A 25571-nucleotide genomic window follows, 5' to 3' on the forward strand; every position below is an offset into this window, starting at 1 on the left:
ATATTGATTCGATATCAAGTAAAGCGTTATACCAAGTCCTTGAGGTGTTCCCTTTTATGTTGGCAGTAATGTATAAGTGTTGGAGATCAAAGAACACATCTGATTTGATGGGCGCAGTGCCTTCGACCGCTATCCAATTAGGGATTTTGGAAAGTAACTGCGAACTGTTTTAGTGGTTATTTTACGTCTGTGATTCAGAACATTGCTAACTTGTCCCTGCAATTCTCTGATAATAAAATACTTAATCTAATTATTTCATGGCTATTTACTTTTAGTCGAAAAAAATTTAGCACGACTGCCCAAAAAGGAGACAGGAGTGTAATATTGTCAGAGTTTATGTATGTAATATAGATGTACGGGTCTCTTTCTTCCACCATAATTTCTAAATGCCTGAACCTGAAACATTTGAATCGTTAGAATCCTTACGTCATCCCGAGTGCAAATAGCTATAATTTTTTTATAACCTGATGGTGGAAGACGAAAAAAAACTTTATGGTACATATAACTAAAACCTATGCTACAACAGCTCTATCGTCAGCTTTGTATATAGTAGGTACCACAAGTGCAAATTAAAAATTTATAACACCCCCGACAAGTGAAGGTTACAGTAACTAGAAAAGAGCTGATAACTTTCAAACGGTGGAACCGATTTTCTTGGATTATAGCTAAAAACACTCTGGATCTAGCCACCTTTCAAATAAAAAAAAAACTAAGTAAAAATCGGTTCATTAGTTTAAGAGCTACGATGCCACAGACAGATACATAAACACACAGATGCACAGATACACACATCAAACTTATAACACCCCTCTTTTTGGGTCGGGGGTTAAAATATATGAGTATTATCGTATAGTAGCAATATTTATGATTTAAAATCCGGCCATAGAATAAAGAATTGAAACTTACAATTTTACAATTTGCGAGTTCCGTAGCGAAGTCCATTCTTATATTTTCCGCTAACGCTTCCCTTAATTCTCGAAGTTCGAATTTATGTTCTATCTTTGCTGTCCAATTTAGTTAGTTATGTAAATATTGATAAAGTTTCCCGTTTTAGTTAGGGCCAACACACACTCGATACTTTCATTTATTTATTTCATTGCTGTCATGTACATTTTTTAGTTAACATAAAGCTAAACAAGTATAGGTACATGACGCCCAGCCAGGGCATCGCAATTTACAATATATTACATTTTTATTATAACACACTTATACTTACTTATACTTTTTCGTTAATTATTATCAATCTCGCGACTACAGCGATGCTGCGTCACGTTTTAGCAAGTCATACTTAGTTACTATTTCGCCCGTACACTACTCAAATGCAAATGCATGGACAATGTGATGAGCACAGTACTACAGACAGTATGTATGGTCTGGAGTGTACTGAGTGTTACTTAAATTCGGCCTAAGCTAATGTTTTACTTTCTAATAAAAGTACTAACTTTTGGGTCTACACTTTGGCGCTACATTAAATCTAAACAATGAACTAAGCTGCCTAAAATAAGGAGCACATGCAGTAATGTTTATTATTATAACTAATTGTGTTTTGTTACGTTTATGTTACATTTGTTTCCGAGCCAAATAAATTTATCTTTATCTTTATCTTTAAACAATGAACTAAGCTGCCTAAAATAAGGAGCCAAGTATCATTGTAAGTCAGCTGGCATATTCAATCAATGTCGAATTCAATTCTGCATGTTTTGGCAGAACTTGCAGAATTGAATTGTAGCGAGTGTGTACACAGTGGAAGTTACTTGCTATAGCTGATTTCTGTATGTTTCATTTTGAGTTTTAAAATGACAAATGTTCATTTAATTATTGCTGACTGGTGCTGTGTGCAGTCAATGCATAACTTCTGATCTAATCTGTGAAGTAATGTTTAATCGCACCTTTAAAGCTTCCAGAAAGCGATTAAAACAGTGGCCATCCTTACTGACACAATCGTGTGTGTGACGGCCCTAAGATATAGTTTCTGCCTCGTCGGCTGGAGAGAGTCCGAACATAAATTCGATAATTATTCGAACAAAGTTCGCTCAAAGCAGATCCTTTGCCCTAATTGGGATTCATGAGGTAATTAATTTAATTAACTCAATAGGATTTTCTGTGGACTACTCATGTTATTAAGTAAGTAATATGGCAATATTACTATTGTGCAGATATCGCATGCATGATAGACGGATATAGATTACTTTTGAACCCAGAAAATCAAAATGTTTCCATGGGATTTTTAAAAACTTTAATCCTCGTCTCGTTGGTAGGTCATAATACTGTTTATAGGTGATTGAGGATTGTCGTTCAAGTAGGTACCTATACCGACTCGTATTTTTCGGGCGAGCGCAGGCACTCCAATCAATGACTGTCTGCCATTGGAACGGTGCAAGTGAAAATATTGGCAATATTGCATTGGCCTCCAACAAAACTAAGTACAAAACATTTACAGTGTACAAAGATCTTTTGTGTATTTTATCACTCGTGTTTTGTGTATTTTATTTTCGTGGCTTATTTCACTACTTTTACACCATCTTTCGCGACCATCATGCTAGCGTATAATATTTTGAGGAGGCATGAGGATCACTTTGCGTATTGTACTTGTAAATTGCATGCCCACTGAGATACGCAACAGGCTTGCAGTTATCTCTGTCTAAGAACCGTGACAGTCGAGTGGTTTACCTCCTATTCGGTTTCAGTTTCCTCAAAGGCTGATTCACACCAATTGCGTATGCAGCACGTACACGTGACACGTGCGTAGTGACGCGCGTGAACCCATAGACGTAACTGCACGCATTACGTCTACGCCACGCAAGCGGTATGCCATGTTTCATACAGTTCCATACATTATACAACGCAATGGTATGCGCTACGTCTACGCTTACGCAACCTGTGAACTCTTAGAAGTTGATGAAAAAAAATTAAATAGGTGATGCGGTTGACCTTTTCGGTGTGGATTAAAGTTTTCAAAAATCCCGAGAGGAATCTTTAATTTTGCGGGACCTATGTCGGGATGCAAGTTACCTATGTCTGTGCTAAATCTCGTCATAATCGGTTTAACGGATGGGCCATGAAAAGCTAACAGAAGACAGACAGATAGACACACTTTCTCAATTATAACATTAGTATAGACTAGGGATTTTGTTCGAAATTCAGTAATACCTATGATTATTTCTTAAAATAGATTAATTATTGTGTAAAAATTAAATTATCCAGACCTCGAGACTAAGTTTGTTCGTAAATTGTTTTAATTAATTTCGCTTTTGAGGTTTCCCGTATTTCTTAACGAAGCTGTAAATTTGTTTCGGGATCTCATTGATAAAGGAAGGCAGAGATTTAGTTAAACTGTAGAATTCATTACCTGTTATTTCCCAAAGCCGCTATGGCCCAAACATATAGAGCTAAGTGTGTATGGAGAGCGCTGGGGAGCGCACTATAGAAACTTCTCTTAAGCTTCATGTTTTTTTTTTCAGATATAAGCTAGCCCTTGACTCCAATATCACCTAGTGGTAAGTGATGATGCAATCTAAGATGGAAGCGGACTAGCCTGGAAAGTGTATGGGAGTTTTTAGGGTTCCGTACCGTATTAAATGGATAAAAGATTCAAGCAAGCAGCTTTCTTCACGTTTTTTTTTATCGTTAAAGAAACCTTGAACTTTACCTAGATAAAATTTAAAGTAGCGTAGCTACTAAAGTCTAGATATGCACTAAAATTGTAAAATACGGGAACGTAATAGTCTCCTTAAAATTCAGGCTCCAGTCTCAGGCACAAGTGTGCTTTATCTATCCAGCTACTAGCTTGAGAGGATTTTTACTTCAGCAAAATTTCGTCATTCCATGTCTCCGAGTATTTTGTATGACTTTCTTTAGTAGCTACCTACTTTATTGAAAATACTTTGTAGCAAAAGTGAAGATCTTTTATAAAGATATTTTTATTTATATAGGTACTTAGATATTTACTAACTAAATTATGTGGGTCTGCTGAATATTTTATCCCACGAAAAATAGTTTATGCAAACTCGTAAAAACAAATAGCGATCAAAATAATGGGAAACTCCAATTGTCTGTCGTTGTCGTAGAATTTTATTAAGTGCCTCATTTTCAAGGCTCTCGGTGTACTAAAAAATTTACGTGAACTGGCAATTTTGTCGTACAAGAATTTTATATAACATTCTCAGAGCGCTGATGTTGTCATAAAGCGTAAAATTCAAGCCCTTTTGGTGCCTATATAGAGCTGTATCGATTGGCTTGCAGTAAAAATATTTTTATTGTATAACACCGACTCAGCTACGCTGCTGGTATGAAAACGGGTAAGTAATATGAAGCGTGGGAGTTACGTTATTTCGTTCGAGTAACTTGTAAAATTCTAGCTTTTTTGTGGAATATGGAATGCTCAATAGCAATAGTAGATACCTACCTAGTTTTTATCGGAAATAGTAGCGTACTACACACCCTATACTCTATCCACGGATAGAAGTTAGTATAGGGCTCTCTCTGTTCCGTAATCCCAAACAAATGACAGGGACAAAAACTCAGTGGACGTTAACCATTTTAAGTCGTCAACCAATCGACGCGAAAGTGTGTTTGTTTGGATGTTACCTAAAAAACTGGGTTTTGTAAATTAATACATCCCTTACATCATAATCTGATGATAATTAAATAGTGATGCTGGCAAAATTAAGACAAATCTAACCAGTGCACGAATCATCAAATAAGGTCCAAGTGCTTAATACCTAGAGCATCAGGAGGAATTACAATCAAAAACATAAGTTTTGCATCCTCTAAGATCCTTAATTATTATATTAAAGCACTGAATCGAAATAATTTTAAATAAAAATTAAGTAAGTACTTACCTACTTATCAAGTTGGTAAATGTACCTATTAGTCTGAATAAGTTTATTATATTCATCAGAAATGCACCATTTTCTACCAATGAATAGAATAATAAACCTTGATGTTTGGTTCGCGTTATGAACTTCGATATTTCAATTTCAAACTGTTGCGGTATTCAAAATGTCAAGTGCATTTGAACAAAAAAGCGACGGAATTCAATTCGGATTTAAAGCTATGGGAAAACGCGAATATAGTGGAAGGTAGCTTTTTTTACACTCGACGGAATGACACGATACGTGACGTGTCAATGACATGACATGTCATGACATGACAAAATGGAATACTTGAACATAGATACAAGATACTATGAACGAATACCTACCATCTCAAAGAGCGAGCTATCTTTATAGAGATATCGAATCGAGATCGATATATCGAATTTTGTGAAAATTGGTCTAGCAATTACGACATGAAAATGTAACAGACAAACGTGCTTTAGTATTTAATAACTCAAATTACTGGACGAATCGGACTAAAACTTGGCATGCAAAAGCTATTATGACACAGACATCCGCAATGAAAGGATTTTTGAGAATTTTATCCCTAAGAAAGTAAAAAGGGGTTTGAAAATTGCGGACGCAGTCACTGGCATAAACTAGTTTAATATATTAATATAAAGAGGGTATGGACTAGCTGAATCGCGTCAGATTATTATTATATCATAGAGCTCACTTATTAAGTATTTTGAGAAATTACAGGCCTTAAAAAAATAAGTATACGTGGAAGAAGTCGCAGAAATAACGAGTTTCGAATAAGAATCGCAACAACAGAACAATGAAATAAAAGTTATAAAGCAGTTCGTTAGTGCATGTGAATATTATTTAGATAAAAGAAATACTGACACAAATATTACATTCAATAGAGACTGCACATCATTAAAAGTATGTATAATTTTTTCCTTTTCTTTTCCATTGATAGATTTCACGACACACTCTGTTCTTATACTGTTTTAACAGGTGTTAACGACGCTATTCTTTTATTTTGTTCTATTTTCGAACAAAAATCTGTTGTTATAATATTCTTTATTTACAACAAGTGTAAATTAAAAATTTATAACACCCCAGACAAGTAAAGGTTAAAATAACTAGAAAAGAGCTGATAACATTCAAACAGCTGAACCGATTTTCTTGAATTATAGCTAAGAACACTCTCGGTCAAGCCACTTTTCAAACAAAAAAAATAAATTACAATCGGTTCATTAGTTTAGGAGCTACGATGCCACAGACAGATACACAGATAAACACATCAAACTTATGACATCCCTCTTTTTGGGTAGGGGGTCAAAAAGTACCTACTGAGAACTTTTAGTGGTAGTTTTATTAGAGATCTGTCAAATTAGTAGGTATATTTTACATTCGTACAAATTTTACATAGGTACTTATCTGAAAGTTCGTCATAATGTTCTCAAAGGTGTGTAAAGTCTGCTAATTTGCATTGTACGTGGTGGACTTTGGTCTAACCCCTTCTCATTCTGAGACTAAACCCGTGCTCAGCCTGTGAGTTGGCAATGGGACGATGATGATCATGATGATTGAACTATCTACATTACGAGGCTTTTTTATCACAAAGGTTAACTTATTTAGTTTATTAATATACCTACCTAGGAATAAATTAATAAACTAAATAGGTAAGTTCATAATCCCGAAGGCACTCTTGCTCTTCAAGCTTATAAATTTTACTCAAGGATTTCATAAGTTACTCGTACAACGCCACATACTGTGTTCATTATGACACTGTTCAGTTCATAACACACGTAACACTCGACCGCATTATGTGGCTGGCACAGATTAGCGGTGTCCCTAAATCTTGGGGCTTAACGCGATAGGCTTGGCGCGGGCTGTTTATTGCCCCTGATAGCTGGCAGGAGTTACAAACTCTTAATATTTTTCGAACAAAATTCTTTAGCAAAAGTTAGTAACGATATCTCTGACACAGTGCTGGTCACTGTTGTCCCTTTCCCCTATAATATATGGTCCCAATTTCGTTTCTCAGCAGGGGCGATCTGGAAATTAATAATTTCTGAATAGGCTCTGATCTGGTGTGATGCGAACCATCGTGCCAGAAAAGACGTACCACCAAGCGATTTAGCCTTCCAGTATAATGTTACCAAGCAGGAGTACAAACTTTCAATAATTTTCGAACAAAATTCTTGGCAAAAGTTTAGCAAAAGCGACAACTCTCTGATTTAGTTCGATGAGTGGCTTCAGCATAACTAGTTACCACCCTACCGGAAAAGACGATTTAGCATTCCAGTATGATATTATCAGGCAGGAGTTACAAACTTTTAATATTTTTCGAACAATATTCTTGGCAAAAGTTTAGCAAAAGTGACAACCTCTCTGATTTAGTTCGATGAGTGGCTTCAGCGTAACTACATAGTTACCACCCTACCGGAAAAGACGATTTAGCATTCCAGTATGATGTTACTAGGCAGGAGTTACAAACATTCAATATTTTTCGAACAAAATTCTTAGCAAAAGTGTAGCAAAAGCGACAACCTCTCTGAATTAGTTCGATTAGTGGCTTCAGCGTTACTAGTTTCCACCCTACCGGAAAAGACGTACCGCCAAGCGATTTAGCATTTCACTAAGATGTTTCCAGGCAGGGATCAAAAACTCTTTAGATTTTTGAAACAATAATGTTCTTAGCAGAAGTTGCTTGCTGCCACGTTGACACCATAACATCATAATACACCGGATGTCATTAAAATAAGACTGAATAGCTATCTTTTAGGAAAACGCAACCCAACTTAGGCCACAAGGCCATGTCCATCAGGTGTGAGAAGTGAATAAAAAATAGATTAGACCAATACAAGTTCGTTGTGATATGAAATGCAATAAAAATAAAAATATACTTATAACAATATTTAAAACAAGTATGAAAAAGAAACATGCTCAATAAGTTTTGGTGGAATTTATCTTATGTATAATGTCAGATCAGTTGTATTTTATCTGATACAACATGAAATTGCCTCGGCTTCAGTACCGCTGGGCCTTATAGGTACTCATTGTAAAATGTGGATATAAATCTTCCTCGAAAAATGTTTAAATTTTGAAAAAAAACCCCGTTTGTATGGATACCGTTCTGAATACACTGAATCTTAATTCAAGGGGTATCATGTTAATTATGCGCTTTTCATGCTATCAATTTTATCCAATATATTGAATTAGTCCCAGAGCGAGTGTACCTACTTTTTAGGGTTTCTTACCTCAAAAGGCAAAATGGAACCCTTATAGGATCACTTTGTTGTCTGTCTGTCCGTCTGAGGGTCTGTCCGTCTGTCGGTCTGCCGTGTCTGTCAAGAAAACCTATAGGGTTGACCCCTTGACCTAGAATCATGGGCAGGTAGGTAGGTCTTAGAGCACAAGTAAAGGAATAAATCCGAAAACCGTGAATTTGTGGTTACACTACTTAAAAAAAATCTGTGTCAAAATTCAAAGTAAGATAACTAGGTATACTAAGTGGGGTATCATATGAAAGAACTTCACTTGTACATTCTAAAACAGATTTTTATTTATTTTTATGCTGAATAGTTTTTGATTTATCGTGCAAAATGTCGGAAAAATACCCGAGAACGGAACCCTCGGTGCGCGAGTCTGACTCGCACGTAGCCGGGTTGTTTTATTTTCTTTTATACATCAACACACTAAAGCGAAATAATCTAGCGATTTTCCAAGCAATAAAATTTTGATTTTATCGTTTCCAGTGTACAGCTCAACACCCGCTTAAAGTGGATAGTCACTTACAAGAGGGTAAAGCTAAAGGTATTTGCGCTCCGGGCTTCCTTTTCAAAGCGAGGCTTATTCTAGAGATGGCTGTGAAAAGATGAATGTGGTGCTCGCCCCTCTTTATCCACTGAAATAGAAAGTAAGTCTGTGTCTAGCGTTTAAAGTTTGCATTTTTAAAGATTACTATTTTACAGGTTACTGGTAGATTTAATTCATGTTTTGAAGGTGTCCTTCTATGACAAGGCCCAAGGCTGGCAAGGCAAAACATCTTACTTCGACGTTACTTAGACTTTAGTCAGAGTTAAAACGAGACATTTATGTGATACTAGTAAATCGTGTCTTGTTTTACTGAGCAAAGTAAAAGTAGGTAGAAACGCTCTATGGATCTGTTTCTACGTGGCTTTGTACTTGAACGTTAAATACAACGTTTTTTGGCTAACTCTGTTACTTACAAGAGAGTAAACTTAAAGGTCTTTGCGCTCCTGGTTTCTAATCTACTGGTGACTAATTCTAGAGATGATCTATGGTGTTGCTTAAAAACTCTGTTTTTGTTAATGTGTCGAACTGCATTTGCATAGTCATACAATTTGATTATGGGGAACTTCTTTGACAATTCAAAGCATTTATAGAATCCGTTTTGGAATTTACCCAATTTTCCGCAGTGTTTTTGGTGCAAACTCAGGGTTAGTCCAACTGGTTATAAACCAAGTCTTCGCTCCGCTCCGTTTTATAGTCAGGCATCCTAATTGACCGATATTTTCTCTGGTAAAGTTAGAATTCACGGCACGTAAGCGCGACACGTGGCATGTGATACTTGTCACAGGCAGGTATTGAAAGCGTTTCGGCTTGTGGTCACGCTGCCTAAATTGAATCCATACATTTCTCTAAAGATAAATGAAAAAGAAAATTAAAATTTTGATTTTATCTTAGTTAATTTCCTTAAAGCTAGAGAACAGTAACAAATCGCATTACTTAGAAACTAGGTACGGTACATAGTTAGAAATTGAGCTCCGACACCGTCATGTGACACGATGACTGTGTGATAGGTATGTAGGTATTTGCTCTATCCGTGGAAAAAATTAGCATAACGCTCTCTCTCTAATGTAATCCCATACAAATGGTAGAGATAAAAATCTCAGTGGGCACTAACCATTTTGAATCGCCAACCAATCACAGACGAAACTATGTTTTAAATGTATTTCGAATAGTTTTTAAACATGTTTGTTGGTGATATTCTTGTATTATTTAATACTATAGCTCTACACAAATATGAAAACCTCAGTAGATATACTCTAAAGTAGAATTGTACGAGTTTTTAGGTAGAATTTCGATTCGAAGTTGAAGATTTTTTATTACTGTATCAATAGTAGCAGTTAAATATGTACTATGCCATTCATTACAGATGCAAGTGAGTATTAGGTACGTATACCCCCTTGACAAATGTTAGTTTTACATCGTCGTAGAGTTTTCTATTTCAACGGATAAGAGAAAAGCGGGTCGTATGTAATTCATCTTTTCACCACTATCTAAAACACGTACAGAACCAATTTCCACTCTGACTTACAGCCGAACAATGAGCAACTATCAATGATATTCTAAATGTAAAATAATATAATCAAAAAAAAAATTACTGCGCTAAAAACACGATTTAAAAAAAACATATTTAAAAATGACGGCATAATATAGCCGCCATATTGGTTTTTTTTTTTTTTTTCAAAAAAATTCATAACCACTGGCACTCGGGATAGTGACATACCTATTCTAACGATATTTTATATTATATCAAAATCTGTTCAGGCATTTAAAAGACATCTGTACTACATGAACCTTGAAAACATTATTTTTCTTTTGTTGGCAACTAAAGGTTACAAGTAAGTTCAAAGTCAAGCCAGGCCCAATTAGGAAAAATTAAGTGGTGTGGCCATAAGTTCCAACACGACCATAAACCGGTGTGGATTGCATGTTGTGCGGAGCGTTATTATTATGGGCGTCCAATATTAAAACGCAAACGTACCTACTTGTTCGCCGTTCTTATACCTACCGCTGTAATTGACGATGCTTATAAACCCCTGCAAAGCTAAAGCGCCTATAGGGGGAAGCGGTGCTTCGGTCATAGGCGGTAGAGATCCCTGTGGGAATAACGGCGCCAGTAAAACGAGTTTGGTCAAACTTTGGTCAAACTTGGTCCTGTGGTGGGCAGGTATCACAAGTTTTTAATATTTGTCGATCGATACAGGATATAACTGAAATTATACACAAGTTTCAGTTTCTAATATGAGGCCGTTTTTGACATATTATAGCGTCGAATTCAATATCTACTTAAAGGCCTCCCACTTCGTATAAGAACCCCCCTGAAGTAAAAAAAATAATATTTTTTGCAATATTCGGCTGAAGGCCATCAGTTTCTTTGTCATGTTTAAATTAAATTTAAAGTAATTAAGTTCAGTAATTCAGAAGTTATAAGACTCTGACCCACGGACGTACAATTTCAATTAAGTAGACACCTCGCTTGGTCAATAATTTTGACTTTGATTTTGAACACAAATATTATAGATATAATCTTGCAACGCTGACGGTGTTGTTTGATCGTCACATCGGCGATGGAGCCGGGTTAAAGGAATAAGAGCAAATACCTATAGCTTTGCTCCCGTGTAAGTTACTATCCGCTTTAAGCGAGTCGGTAGGGGATCTGCACGTCAGGACTCAGGAGCGATTGGATCAAACTGTCTCACGTGTGATATATAGCCTAGACGTTATACTATTTTAGAAGTAGGACAATGTCTTTTTTTCGGTTAAACTCCTGATATTTGTTAGAGTTCCGTACCCGAAGGATGCCAATGAGACCCTATTACTAACCCTCCGCTATCCGTCCGTCTGTCTCGAAGAAAATAGAGAGTTGAAATTTTCGCAGTGTGTGTATGGCTATTGTTGCTATAACAACAAATAATAAGAAAATATTTCAAAATAGCCGCCATGCAAATTAAAAAGTACATAGTCAACATCTTGTGCGATATTACGGACCCCTTCGCGCGCGAGTCCGACTCGCACTTGCCCGTATTTTTTTTACACAGTCGTCGTGTAAAAGGCTAGTAAATTACTTGTAAGCAATATTATGTCAGCTTGTATTCATGTAACAACGGACACTGTATCTGTTGGCGGCAAGCGTAGCTCATCGGCTTGCGATAGTGCATCTACTGCGGAATTTATGATCTGAGCGCATCTGCCGCACTGGCTATAAATTATGTATACGACTCTCTCTCATAGTGGCCCAAAATCATATGAAGTCATCTGTTACCATTCTATTACATAAACAAATAACACTCAATTCCATTTCATCAGCCTGTATGCGTCCACTGTTGGACATAGGCCTTTCCAAAAGAGCGCCACCAAACACGGTCCTCCGTCTTCCTCATCCACCCGCTCCCCGCCACTTTCTTCAGGTCATCGGTCCAGACTCCAGCGGGCTGGAGGTCGTCCCACACTTACCACCACTTACCACCTTGCTTACCAGCGGGTTTACCGGTACGCGGTCTCCACTCCACAACACGTCTGCCCCATCGGCCGTCCGTTCTGCGACATACATGACATGCCCATTGCCACTTCAGCTTCCAAACTCCTACTTTTCTATCTTCCTTTTTAATCTACTAGTTTATTTGGGTGAAGATCATAAGGTCTTCAGTTTGGATTCCAGTGCTGGCAGCATTAGTCCTGCGCCTGATCTGTCTCCGGTCATGTCGGGTGGCCCTTTCTTCGGGCTATGAGTCTGCAGGAATAGAGTGCTGTGTTTACTGTATCTAACTAATATGGACATTATATACAATTTCATTAGATACCTAAGGTATGCGATACAACATTACAATTATTATTTTTAATGCCGATTCACCCAATTCAAAATGGACTTGGTATCAAATGTCTTCATGTTGTCTGATGTCTCATCACTAACATTTTTTCCAACGCTCACATGACACTATTGCTATCAGCGCCAAAATAGTGATAAACAAGTAGCTTTAAAAACAGATTCGCAATAGCAAATCCAGCGTACTTTTACGAGTAGAGGTCAGTGAAACCGTATCTTAACTTTCAAATCTTTTCCCAGCCATCTCTAATAAATAATTTTAGAGGCATTCGAAAAAAGACCCTAAAAACTAACCTTACGTAAAGTTCGTTGACTTTTCAAAAGGTGCTCTACAAAACAAACGGGGAGGGCACCCTTTCTCCTTGTGGTTGCTAAAAATCTGTGAAAGGATGGCCTAGTGGCCTGGAAGCAAAAGGATGAAAACGCGTCGAAAGGACTGTGAAAGGCCCGGAATACCTTTCAAAATTAAAACTTCGGTCGATGCTTTACTCGTACATCGATAAACGCCTTGCTTTTATGCACACGAAATTTCGAGAGGTTACTCTATGTTCGTAGTGCTAGCTTATGGCTATATCATAGGAGTGAGTACAAGTTTTAAGTTTCCCTTTGAAAGTAAGAAGCAACATAATATATGTAATATGTATGTATATGAAATAACCTCGATGTATGTTGGTTAGTCACTGATCGTTCTTCCCTGTTATCGGGACAATACCTACGCATCCTAGCCTCAATAGCTCAACGGTTATAGGAGCGGACTGAAATCCGAAAGGTCGGCGGTTCAAACCCCACCCGTTGCACTATTGTCGTCCCCACCCCTAGCACAAGCTTTACGCTTAGTTGGAGGGGAAAGGGGAATGTTAGTCATGATTCACATGGCTAATATTCTTTTTTTTTAAATAGAAACTTTCAGCTTTCATAAAATAACAAAGATCTGGCACGCGCTGGCTCTTAGTCCATAACGGTTTGCAATTAGTATGAAGTTACTTTAACAAGTTGTATGAAATAATAAACATTTATAAAAAAAAACCTGCTCAAAATACCAACTATTTTATAGCAGATTTTGTAGCACCTTGGATGTGGAAGTGAGATGATTTTTGCGTGGCAGCCTAAAAGGCCGCAGGCTTGTTAGGAATTTCCGACTCAGTAGTTTGCTGAAGGCAATTTACGTTCAGTCGTACAATGGTACGCCCCAAAACTTTGTTTTAGAAAACTACAACCTAAGCGATAGGATTGAATTGTTTTCGTGTAACTAATCAAAAGTACCTAACTACCTATGAACTTGGGTAATGTTTGAATTCGATAGGAATGTTGGTAGCATTTCTATGTGATCCTATAAAGAGATATGGACTGATATCAGTAATAGGATACTATGTTATAAATGTAATGAATGAAGTTGGTTAGTAAATAGGCTGATAAATTATTGGTATCAATAAATTAAAAGTAAACTTAATAAAAATATTAGTTTCTGATTACGGGGCCTCGTAAAGGTATGCGGAGTTGCGAGAAAAACTAATTAATATATAAGTTAATGTTGCTGATATAGTTTTTTATCGAATTATGTTAAACCAGCTGATGCTCGCGACTTCGTTTGCGTGGATTTAGTCTTTAGATAAAAGGGTAGCCTATGTCACATTCCAGGACTTTAACTATAGGTATCCTTGCAAAAAAAAATCACGTCAACCCATTGCTCCGTTGATTGAAGAACAAACCAACAAACACAATTTCCCTTTATAATAACGTGAGTATTGATGATATAGGTCAAATTAATAACTATCAAGTAAAATAAAGTCCAAGATATTATAAAGCAAAAACATTTCTTGTTATTTCGTTGAAAAATATAATTAAAGTTGTAGAAGTATAGTTGTAAAATTCATCAATCTCGTAGCGATTCCACCGAAAGTTAGCTATAAAGTCCATAAAATTTCACTGCAACGTTTTTAACAGCTATAAGCAAGCTCGTTCCAGCTCCTTTATAACCTGGTCCTCGTAAAAGGGTTTGGATTCCGGTTCCTGAACAAAGTCATAAAATCGTCATAAACAATGCATATAAAAAGGTAATTCTTACTTTATTCGCTTCATTTACATAGTAACAGTGTTAAAGTAGTTGCAAGATAATTGATTTTTAACCCCCGACCCTAAAAGAGGGGTGTTATAAGTTTGACATGACGTGTATCTGTGCATCTGTCTATGGCATCGTAGCTCCTAAACTAATGACCAATTTTAATTTAGTTTTTTTGTTTGAAAGGTGGTTTGTTGTGTGCTTCAAAGGTGTGTTTCACTTGTCGGGGGTGTTATAAATTTTTAATTTATAATTGTATAATTTTACAAGCTTACTTAGTTTAAGCTATATACTATAGTTTACGTTGGTCTAGTGGGGATTCAGTCTTCACACACCTTTGAGGACATTATGGAAAATTCTCAAGCATGCAGGTTTCCTCACGAGGTTTCCCTTCACCATTAAACAAAATGATGTTTAATTAACTGACGCCCGCGACTTCGTCCGCGTGGATTTATGTTTCTTTTTAATCCCGTGGGAACTCTTTGATTTTCCGGGATAAAACGTTGCCCATGTCAATTTCCAGGACGCAAGATACCTCTGCACCAAATGTCATATACCTCGGTTAAACGGATGGACCTTCAAGAATCCCATGGGAACTCTTTGATTTTCCGGGATATATAAAGTAACCTATGTCCTTCCCCGGGATGTAAGCTAACACTGAACCAAATTGGATCAATATGTTTATGTTAATGCACGCTGTGACTGCCCGTAAGTGGAGTTGCATAAGAGCTCTAGAATTTAAGGAACAACATGTATAATTTAAATGTGTAACTCTGTGGGCGGTACTTTAGTAAATAAATAAATATCAATTAACCTGCTGGGCCGTGAAAAGCTAGCAAACAGACAGACAGACAGAAACACTTTCGCATCTATAATAATAACTAAAAAACTAATAAATAAAATTGGAGTGTCTGTCTGTAATTTCGAAATAACTACCTCATATTAAGCTCATATGATTATTTGAACGATACCAACACTGAATCACACGTTTTTAAAATTTTTGTCTGTCTGTCTGTCTGTCTGTTTGAAAAGGCTAATCTTCGGAACGGCTGGACCGATTTTGACGGGGTTTTCACAGACAAGTAGAGAATTGACCAGGGAGTAACATAGGCTATTTTTTTAACCGACTTTCAAAAAGGGAGTTGTGTTTTTCTACCTATGTACACCGAAATCTCCGAGATTTCTGAACCGATTTGCGTCATTTCTTTTTTAATCGATAGAGGAACTTCGCGACATTGTTTCATAAAAAATTTGGAGTCCAACTCCTCAATCCTGATGCTGCAGGGGATCTGACCAATCCACGCAGGCGAAGCTGCGGGCATCAGCTAGTTTATAATATTAGTATAGATTTCTTAAATCATCTGGTGCGTAAAGTGCCCAAACACTCAGTTTCAGTGGCGTCCAAACAGCAACTAGACGGCAACATCAAAGGATGTTACGCGAGGCCGTGTAACTAACTCAAAGTGAGTTAGCGCGGAAGGGCGGAAAATTTTAATTAACGCGATGCTGAATGTTCGAAGTGAATGCGTAATCTAGTTTTAAACATACTTTTAGTTTTTTAACGCGTTTATTTTCAATTAAAATCATTGGTGATAGTGATATCCTAGTGGTTCTCGTCTGCCAATCCGCACTATGGCTCGTTAAAATATAAAATCAATCGTCTTGCCAATGTAAATGAAGCGAACGAAGTGAGAATTACTTTTTTAACCGACTTCAAAAAAGGATCAGGTTCTCAATTCGTCGGGATCTTTTTGTTTTGAGATATGTTCCCCGATTACTCAAAGACGCCTGGACCGATTTGGTTTTTTTTTAACCCCCGACCCAAAAAGAGGGGTGTTATAAGTTTGACGTGTGTATCTGTGTATCTGTGTGTCTGTGTATCTGTGTATCTGTGTATCTGTCTGTGGCATCGTAGCGCCTAAACGAATGAACCGATTTTAATTTAGTTTTTTTTGTTTGAAAGGTGGCTTGATCGAGAGTGTTCTTAGCTATAATCCAAAAAAATTGGTTCAGCCGTTTAAGAGTTATCAGCTCTTTTCTAGTTTTCTTGTAGAAAAGAAGGTTACATAACCGTTAGGTTCATAATATTATGCCAATTGACAAAATATGTCAAGCTGTCAAGATGGACGTTGCCTAGATATACATAATATTTATTTGAAAATGATTTGTCGGGGGTGTTGAAAATTTTTAATTTACACTTGTTGTTTGAAAGGGTTTCGCAGGTGGCCATATAAATTTGGTGAAGATCTGATGAATATCTTCGGAGATGGAGAACAGAACTCGTTCAATGGATAAGAGTTAATTTGCTCGCGATCGATGTAATTAATAGCTTAGTAAACAGTACAGTGGGACCACTAAAAATTGTGAATTTAAAAAAAAAAAATCAAAAAAAAACCGACTTTAATATATCGTAATATATCGTTTTTTTTTTTCGAAAAATTTTATTTGTATTGTGGGGCTGACGTGTTCTAGAGTGGAGACCGCGTACTGGTAAGCGCAGTGTGGAACGACCTCTTGCCCGCTGGACCGATGACTTGAAGAAGGTGGCGTGGAGCGGGTGGATGAGGAAGGCGGAGAACCGTATTTGGTGGCGTGCTCTTGGAAAGGCATATGTCCAGCTGTGGATGGATACAGGCTGATGGAACAGAATAAAATATTTTTCTTCGAATGCGTAGATAGTATGTTACGTATACATATATTTTAACAACTGAATGTATCTTTCATTCAAAAGTTTACCATGTTGTGTGTGTACCCAAATGTTAAAAGATTGTATCAGTTAAGAGAACAATGGGAGTTCGAATTATTCGTCTCTATGAAACGGGTCCAAAGTTTTGCGACGTCTTGGCTTGTGTTTTACGCAAAAACTTTCGCTGGTAAAATAGCAATATGATAACGAACGGGACTTCTACGTTAATTTGAACAAACGCAATTGCATACCTTTATTTATAATTCAAACTATCTAATGTCAATCATGCGTTGCGATACATCTTTATGTGAAGCTACATTAAGGTTAACGTCAATGCCCAACAACGTCATAATTACCGCGATAATCAACGCGTTAATCTGAGAGTCCAGACTTGAAAGGTTAACGCCTATGCCATTTGAAATGGGGTTAAAATCGACGTTGATCGTCACTAAATCTACGTTTAACGGGAAACGCCGTTGTACATCGCCTTGTTGGCCATTGATGTGGCCAGGACATTTGATCGAAAACTATTCCGCCGAGTCACATGAACAAGGAGAGGTTTAGAAAACTGACTGTTGACCTTTAATGGAGAGCCACATAAAGAGGAATATCAAATTGGTGAGGGTTGATAGTATTCCGTATTTTGAACAGGTAAATATTATGACACCTGAGTAAAACGAGAGCGTGGTTATAATTCAGAAAAACCCACTAACGGATGGGATGATATTATTCATCTGTGCGATATTACACAAGCCCGGCTATTAATTACAACGCGGCTAAATGAACTTATTAAGTTGAGTCGAGTGTGATTTATGACGCTACAATGTCGAAAAGTCGTAAAAAATATATAAAAAACGATTTTTTATTTTTTTTATTTGGATTAACTCTTTTAGGAGCCGTTACGCTTTAGAACAGCTATGTCCTCGCGCATAAAGAGATGATTGAAGCTACGCCGCGCCCTGCGTAGCAAAACGATGGTCGAGTGGGTGAAGCTGAATGAAGGGATGACGGAGCGAGATGTGTGGCATAGCTCATATAAAAAACTTATCACCGTTGTGCCCCCTGCTAACAAAAGGGTCAATCAATCAGTCAGTCATCCTAATCGCCATCATCATCCGATGATCATACTGTAATTCTTTGTGCACGGTCTAACATAAGTCCACCCTAAAATAATATAATTGGTTATTCTTATAGGGATAAACAACATAACCTAAAAAACACATTGTCTCTATTTTCAACCAAAAATTTGTATCAGTGAACAAAAACTAATAGCTTATTATTTCTAATGTAAGTTATTTATGTTGCAAGTGTGCATAATACCTATAAGAAAATTAAAATTGAGGTGCAAAACTACCCGAGCCGCAGGCGAGTATTCAAAAACAGCGCCGAGAACTTTTTGAGCAAATTAGAATTGAATAGATATTAGAAATACAGGTTATGTTAGTTATAATAGGTGAACGGTTCATAAGTTCATATACCTAAGTGTACCTACTTATAATATTTTATGTATTCTAACAACATATTACGACGCATAAATCATAGCTACTCGAGTGAACGAAATAAGTTTATTTACTAGCGATGTAATTAATAGTAAGGCTCATGTTTTGGTACGAAGGTGAATATTGAATAATATCACCTCATCAGATATGAAAATTTTCTGTACCTATTATTACTCTACTAGGCTTCGTTTTGCTCAAGGCGTGTCTTCATGTTTTTAGGGTTCCGTATCTCAAAAAGAAAAAAGAACCCTTATAGGATCACTTCGTTTGCATTTTCTGCACTGCATACATAGGCTTCATTTTATACCGGAAAATCTAAAAGTTTCCACGGGATTCTTAAACGTATTTAACTTATTTTTATGAAATTTGTCACAGAAATCGCTTGCATTTCGGAGGCTTTATATCTCGGAAAATCAAACAGTTCCCACTGGATTTAAAAAAAAAAACCGTAATCCATGGGGACGAAGTTGCGGACGTTTTTTAGTAAATAATATATTCAAATTCGAATTCAAAGTATTTTTATTCAATTAAACTTTTACAAGTGCTTTTGAATCGTCAAAATAGTCTACCACTGGTTCGGAATGCCGTTCCTACCGAGAAGAACCAGCAAGAAACTCGGCTATATCAGAAAACAAACTGGACTGGGATACAAGATGTGTATTATTTAACTTATATTATACTAGCGGCCCGCTCCGGCTTCGCACGGGTGCAAGTCAAAGTTATAATTTATCGTAAAACTAATGGAAAAGTGGTTATAATGGCTAAAATATAAATGTTTGGTTTATACTATCGCGGACTTTTTTGTAGGCATTATTGAGTTCTACATCTTTTCTATAGAAGTCAACCATACATCTCTAAAGGCAGCGTTCGCGAGAATCGTTAACGTACGGCAGTTTTTTCGACGCCTTACTCCACAATTTTCACTACCACGAAAAATCCTATCTATTTTCCGGGATAAAATATAGCCTATAAGGATTCGGAAGAATCTCTCTAAGTAATGGTAAAAGAAATTTTGTAATCGGTCCAGTAGTTTTTGAGCCTATTCAATACAAACATACAAAAATACAAAAATACAATGGTTTCCTCTTTATAATATTAGTATAGATACCACGCACCGGTACAAAAATAAAACAGATCAATACGAGTAAAAGGCTAAAGTTGAACGAGCTCGTTGGGACCAACAGATCGTGAACTGTCAAAAGAGTTTCATACTCGAATCAACATATTTGCACACAAGAAAGCAGTAAGATAAGAAGTAACTACTGAGGACGGGTCTCCTCTCAATACAATACAATTCTTTATTTGCATAATGTGTGTTAGTAGGTAAGGTGTAATCTAAGAAAATAATTCAGCGCATTAACTATGTCGGCGTGCAAATATTACTACGTACAAGTGTAAATTAAAAAAAATTATAACACCCCCAACAAGTAAAGGTTACAGTAACTGTAAAAGAGCTGATAACTTTCAAACTGCTGAACCGATTTTCTTGGTACTAAGAACATTCTCGATCGAGCCACCTTTCAAACAAAAAAAAACTAAATTAAAATCGGTTCATTAGTTTAGGAGCTACGATGCCACAGACAGATACACACGTCAAACTTATAACACCCCTCTTTTTGGGTCGGGGGTTAATAAAAAAATATATGAAAATGAGAAACGTTTAAGCCAAAGTCCACCACACTGACCAAGTGCGGATTGGCAGACTTCGCATACCTTTGAGAACATTATGGAGAACTCTCAGGCTTGCAGGTCTTCTTACGATGTTTTTCTTCACAGTTAAAGCAAGTGATATTTAATTGTTTACAACATTGGGTTACAACATTGACACCTAGGTAACACCGAAACATCGTGAGGAAACCTGTATGCTTGAGACCTCTCCATGATTTTCTCAAAGGTTTTTTTTAAATTCAGGTACCTACAAGTTAGCTCTTGATTGCAATCTCTCCTAGCGGTAAGTGATGATGCAGTCTTAGTTGGAAACGGACTAACCTGGAAGGGGTATAGGGGTATAGATTTCACTAAACTCCTTTGGTTTCTACGTGGCATCGTACTGGAACGCTAAATCGTTTGGCTGCGGTGGTAACTAGCCACTGCCGAAGCCTGCCACCAAAGTGTGTGCTGCATTTGACCAGCATGATAGACTATGGATAAACGCTTCTAATTTTGAGAAGAAACCTATGCTCAATAGTGATAAGTTAAATATAGGTATTTTACGGTTTCATTTATCAAATAAAAGCTTCAAAGTAAAATAATACTGTAGGATTGTATTTTCAAAGCACTCTATCATCGCGATGATCGGAATGGTTTGTTGTTCGCGACTCGACTGCATAATAGAGCGGATTTTAATATATTAATATTTATAAGATCCATTTGTTATTGCCCGCCGTCGGTGTGGGTACCTATTTGTAGTGCCCCTATTGTTTATAATATCTGCTTGTTTTGTGTCACTTCATCATCATCTTAATATAAGCGTCACTCAGAAAAGCAGGTATTATTTAAATATTTTTATCGAATAATTGGAATGTCCTCTCAAAACCAACACAAAAAACACCAGGTTCGATGTGTAGAGGTTATCCGAGAGTTTTAATCTAAACAAACTAATGCAAAAATAAATAATTTAATTAGAGCGTGATTGCTATCACAACATCTAATTATCCAGTTCACAATCCAAATACCGAAAATATGCGATATCGCCCCGAATCTCGGAAGGAGACTAAACTAAAACCTTCGAAACACCCGTATTTATGCAAGTTCAATCTTGTTGGCCTCTTAGCAACAGATTGTATGACATCGAATGAGCCAAATATCGATTTTATCAAACTACCTGCATTAGATAAATTAATAATTTTATATTATTTTTGACACTTCAAATCAATTTTCAAAAGTAACCTTACATTAAGTACCTATCAAACCCATCATTACTGAGCACGGGCACTACGGAGCACATAAGTGTCACCATAATCTCTCTCTATCTATCTGTCTGTCTGCGCTCTCTATCTATATCTCTGTCTATCTGTCTGTCTGCTACCTTTTCACGGCCCAACAGTTTAACCGATTCTGACGTTTGGTTCAGATTTAGCTTATATCCCGGGGACGGACATAGGCTACTTTCTACCCCGGAAAATCAAAGAGTTCCAACGGGATTCCTAAAGACCTATCCGCTCAACCGATTTGTATGGGTACCGAGGTAGCTTGCGTCCATGTTATTGACATAGACACAACATTTTATCCCACAAAACCAAACAGATCCCACGGGATCTTCAAAAATCTACATCCACGCTGACGAAATCGCGGGCATCCTCTAGTAGGTATTATCCTCAACCAACTTAATGAGAAATTAGCCATATTATATTGACCTATATTAAGTATACTACAGGTTGTAACTAATGTAAGTTCCATTTGGTTCACCAGTTCAGAGTAACTACGCCCAAGTTTCATATTATTTAACGGGTAAAGTTACAGCATAAGCGTTTATTCAGGCAACCAGTCGCGCACGTATTGGTAGAATAGTCTGAAGAAACTTTCGACAGTTTATTGAGACAAATTGGAAACTTGCAATGGATTTTGGAAATTTCAATATTGTTGATAATTCTGACCTCTCTCAGTCTCTGCGTCATATTCCTCATTGCTGAAGGTTATGACCCTTTTCTATTAATCACGAGTTTCCTTGGGATAATAATGCGCTTGGTTCTAACATCCTTCCGCATACAACTTGATTCTGAGAACGTGATTGCGACTCTTCGTTTTATAGATATAATATTAAACTTGCTTTGCTTGCTTTCCGAGGCACAAAGAGCCACATTCCGCGTTTCAAAGTTGGTAACCCATCCAGTTACTGACTTAGGTCAAATGATTTCCTATTAGACACCAGATAACGTGGCGCTAGGAGACCCTATGTGGAAGAACAATCTCGAGAGGACGTCCAGCAGTGGGCGGCCATCTGCTAAGGCAACTAGGATGATGTCCAAGTGCATTAAAATTCTCTGGTTCTAGAAGTCTTATACTTTCTTGTGTTTTAAGACGTACCAACCTATACAGTATGTACTTACCTACTCTAAGCGAAAGGTTTTTTTGTTAACGGGGAGAAGTCCTCTTAAGATACCCGACGTCCTGACAAAGAGATCGGGTCATTTAGGATTTTTACCTACTAAAACTCCCTCGGTGGCTATCCTCAGCTCATAATATTACGAACTTAGAATAAAAACCCAAAAAGCTCCGAGATCTGAAGCTAAGTGCCTGGCGAGCCAAATGATCAATAGGTTTTGATTTGCCTCAGGGTTGTTCGAACGCATGACAATGTTGGCCGAACAACTCTTCGTGGGATTGCTATGGAAAGTAGGTAAATAGCAATGGACGCCAGATTTTATTTCTTTTAGTTTATAAAAGCAAAAACAGATTATTAATTATTATATTGTTGGATTTTCAGCAAGCTGCAATTTATGTAGCCTGTTCTCAAGCAACTTCAGCTGGCATTGTTGCTCGAAGTTTGCAAGATTCTGTCAATATTCCTGAAGTTTCCAATTTGTCTTCACGTTGAGAGTTTTGATATTGACTTAAACTGCCTGACTCCTTGCATATGCTCTCCGGTGTGAATTGTTCTCTTCCTCAGCTACGTATATTGATTGACTACGAAAATTCTATGATTAACTACAGTAGAGTATGATTTGTTTACTTTGTGGCTGTAATATTAATTTATTTACTAGCTTCTAGAGAAAAATATTCCCTATCTATTTTCGTTGTGGGCTTCTTCTCAGATAGAAGCACGCTTGGAAACTTCGTAGCCTTAGGTTGAGGAGTATCACCAATCCTTACTTCTACTTAGATGTTAAATCCAATAAGTATTACATTCAAAAAGACCAAAAAGTGTACAGTGTCTACCAATCCATACTGATATTATAAATGCGAAAGTAATTCTGTCTGTTTGTTGCCTTTCACAACTAAACAGCTGCATCAATTTCCACAATCAATGAAATAGAACAGGCATAGGATATTTTTCATCGTGAAAAATCAGAGATCCTACGAAAAATCTAAATCTGCGCGAACAAAGTCACGGCCATAACATATACCTACAGATTGGAATTTTTTAAAATAATATTTTCTAAAAAACCCTCCGGTCACCCGTGGGCTCCGAGAGACGGGATGACAAATCCATAAAACAGGATTTAGCACCCACTAAGTTTAAAATTAAGTTGGACGACCATTCCATGGTTCTTTTAATAGAAAAAAAGATTTGTTCCTGACAGACAAACAAACAGACAGACAAGATAAGCCAGTTAATAAAAGCATATTAAAAAGTACCTACCTAGTTGGCTTTGTTTGATCTTTTATGATTCGTTTCATATTACAAACTACGTGAAACTCGTACCTAGCAGCCGTATTGAAAGTTAAGCCACCTAAAATTGAATTTTCAACTAAATTAAAACTAGATACTGCTGTCTGTTGCGGACATGGACATTGATAGCGATTGTTACATAACTATTCATACCGAAGCGTCCGGCGGCGGACCCTTTTTTGTTGGAAGCCGTGACGAGTGAAGCACCACCGTTTAGTAATGGACCAGCGAATCATACACTCGCTAAACTGTGTTTCAATAGAGTGGACACAAAAACTCGTGCCTGGCCGCGATAGGGGACGAGAGTTTGAATAAAAATTCGGATAGTCCATGAATGTCCGTATACCTACAAGTCTTTAGTTTTATAAGTTATACAAAAGTTTACTCAACCTAAAAGTTTTCAAGACTAAGTTCCGCAAAACATTTGTAATAAAAAAAGGATCCGATATCCGATCTATGAAAATTTCTATTCTATTTTTTAAGGATTTTTCATTCAAATAAACTTTAGCAAGTGCTTTTTAATCTGCAAGGGAATCTACCACTGGTTCAAAATGGTTTTCCTACTGAAAAGCAGCAATAAACTCGACGGTTGCTCTTTTGACATTCGAGTAACACGCGCTAATGAAAGCGTATTTACTCGTATCGTATGTTCTTATATATATTTGTAGTAAAACCCTATATTACGGCGTTATAAGTTTTTTGTAACCTTGCACAAGGTTACATAAATAATAATTATGAAAGTGTCAAAGCTACAATAACACAAAGCTGGTTGCGACGCAATTGCCCACACACTGAGCTCCATACGACAAAGTTTGCCTGCGCGATGTACGATTAATGGAACTTGTACTGTAGGTACAAAGTTTACTCAACCAGTTGTTAAGCTTACGAAGCTGACATTGGAATCCAATGTTGATGTGTTGTCTCAAACAGTTAAGGTTTTAGTAGGTAGATATACCTACTTTAGTGAATAGGAGCCTTCTAGGTAAGCGCGTCCCATGTTAGACCACACATCACTTTCCATCAGGTGTGATTGTGGTCAAGCGCTTGCCTATAGTGAATAATAAATAAATAAAAACTTCGCTCACTTAAAAGGTACACAAGTAGCTTTCTTATGAGGTCCATTATTAGGCTGATTCTTTTCGGTAAGACAGGCAATCCGAATCAGTGGCAGATGTAAAAATATTTTTACTTGTTATATATTTATTACTCATCTGCACAATTATTCATTCATTACTCATAATAATTGATGGAATTAATTGATGCAGAACCTATTATCTAATGCACGCCAAATAGGGAAATGTCATTCTAACCATAGTTTATGCCTCATTAAAACTTAGTTCACTCTGTTATTAGTCTATCAGACATTAATAATAATATACCAACGCGGTTTAGCAATAAAACAGTTTTTCATCGCCTATTTTATATTTATTTATTTTAAATTATGGAGGAAACTTTCATACTGAGAGTTCTCCATAATGTTCTCAAAGGTTTATGAAGTCTGACAATCTTCACTTAACCAGTGTTATGGAA

At 36.9% G+C, this 25571-nt stretch overlaps 1 long non-coding RNA gene across 1 annotated transcript; it reads left to right on the forward strand.

Annotated features, from left to right (window-relative positions):
• Nucleotides 1-4441: 4441 nt before the first annotated feature.
• Nucleotides 4442-9832, forward strand: LOC123865869. The gene is made up of 3 exons (XR_006796059.1): nt 4442-4546; nt 5946-5949; nt 9786-9832. It is a non-coding gene; the product is annotated as an uncharacterized LOC123865869 (long non-coding RNA).
• The last annotated feature ends 15739 nt before the right edge of the window (nt 9833-25571 follow it).

Source organism: Maniola jurtina, chromosome 6 (genome assembly GCF_905333055.1).
Source record: "Maniola jurtina chromosome 6, ilManJurt1.1, whole genome shotgun sequence".
NCBI lineage: Eukaryota > Metazoa > Arthropoda > Insecta > Lepidoptera > Nymphalidae > Maniola > Maniola jurtina.